Here is a 1,782-nt window from a genome sequence, read left to right as displayed (position 1 = left end):
CCATCTGTGTCAGGGCATCATAAGTGGGAAGTACCTGGGAAGAAAGAAACAGATTTTGATTAACTGAAACAGATTCTAGAAACAGTTTTGGGATCGACTCAACTTTCAACTCAGTCTATGCAATACTCTTGAACTGTTAGGAGCTCCTAAGAATAACTCATTTTGGTAAAGGACCTTAGGATTTACAGACATTTTAATATCTATCATGTCCTTTGAATTGCTCAATGGCTCATTGGGATATGTGGAGTAGTTATGACTTAGGGAGACAGTTGTGACAATCCCCTAAATATATTTTGAAATCTCTCATATTACTATGGAGTGAGTTTTCTTTCTCAAGTGGAGAACTGTGACTAATAGCCCTTATTCTTAAGTGAAATATGTCAAAGTCACTATTTCCTTCAAAATAAAAGTCACATATCTGTACGAGAGAGAGAGAGAGAGAGAGAGAGAGAGAGAGAGAGAGAGAGAGAAAGAGAGAGAGAGAGAGAGAATGATGTTATATGGAAATTCTATAAATAATTTGGAGAGAAACTCGTTTCTTTCCAAACCAAATGTGGCAAATGAGGGGTTGCTGGATGCTAGCATGGTCCACAATTTCATTCTAGGGAAAGTTACAAAGAGATGGAACCCTCCTCAGCTCCATGCTGTCTGTCTCATGCAACACATGCAACAGTCTCCGAATTGCCATTTCACGGCTTGACTGTAAGCTATGAAGACCTCAAACAAGCATCTCCAGGCCCAGAGGCCAGTCTCTTCACACCACAAAGAAGTTTAGTTTCAGCAAAGACCTGAAAACTCTGTGGACAATATGTGGTTATCATTTAGTGTTATATTGAAGAGGCAATATTGGAGAGGTTAAGAGTTTGGCTCAGGATCAAGACACCCTGGTTTTAATATTGGCTTCTTCACCATTAGCTGTATGACTAGTATATGAAAGTTATTTCATCTCTCCGTAATTCAGTTTGCTGATATATTACATGGAGATCATTAGATTTGAAAATTCAAAGTTATGTGGCAGAGATAGATATTCTCTGCTCACCCAATATCCATGTATGCCACATCTCCAAGCCCACATGAAGTTAGAGGAAACCAGCTTTGCAAATAAACTATGAGCTGAGGTGGAATATGTCAGTTCAGGACCAAAACATATGAAAATACAGTGAGCAACACTCTAGTTTTTTATTTTGCCCCACAAACGAAGGCTTCAGTTCCAGAGAGTGAAGCTTCAGGAAAGTGGAGACTCCTGCCTATGTTTTTGAGTAACAATGAGAAGCAGAGACTCCTACTCTCATCCTCCACTAATAATCCATGTTGGACATGTAAATGTGAGTTAGAAGTAAACTTGATTTGTAAAGCCACTCAGACTTGACGGCCAATCTGTTACTGAGACACAACATAATTTTTGAACACTAAATTCATTTATGAATACAACACATTTAAAACAGACATATATGGTAAGAAGCAAATGTTGGCTCTTACAGTTGATACAATTATTACAATTACTACTATAAAAAGGGCAGAACACAATGCTTTAGGTAATTTCTCTCTCTTAGTGACCTTTCCATCTTATTGCAATCAGAAGAATCCTAATATAGGCTTTCCAGAAGAAGAAGAATCTCTACTTTAGGTAGGCCCTAAAATCTTATATCTGAAGGGCCTATGACTCAGAAAGCTCATAAGACTTGTCAAACCACATTCTGGACTTAAACTGTTATCTTCCATTTTCTACCCAATGCTCTTTCCTGTATACAAGGCTTCTCCTAGTCTGAAAATTTTACCCAA

General features: G+C 38.0%; 1 protein-coding gene across 1 annotated transcript in view; it reads right to left on the bottom strand.

Moving 5' to 3' along the window:
• Positions 1-1,782, bottom strand: part of LOC105309521 (cytochrome P450 3A12-like) — a 35,291-nt gene that overhangs the window by 8,759 nt on the left and 24,750 nt on the right.

This window comes from Pteropus vampyrus, unplaced genomic scaffold, assembly GCF_000151845.1.
Source record: "Pteropus vampyrus isolate Shadow unplaced genomic scaffold, Pvam_2.0 Scaffold759, whole genome shotgun sequence".
Classification (NCBI taxonomy): domain Eukaryota; kingdom Metazoa; phylum Chordata; class Mammalia; order Chiroptera; family Pteropodidae; genus Pteropus; species Pteropus vampyrus.
Note: the sequence above shows the minus strand (reverse complement) of the source record. Positions and strands in the feature narration are given on the sequence as shown.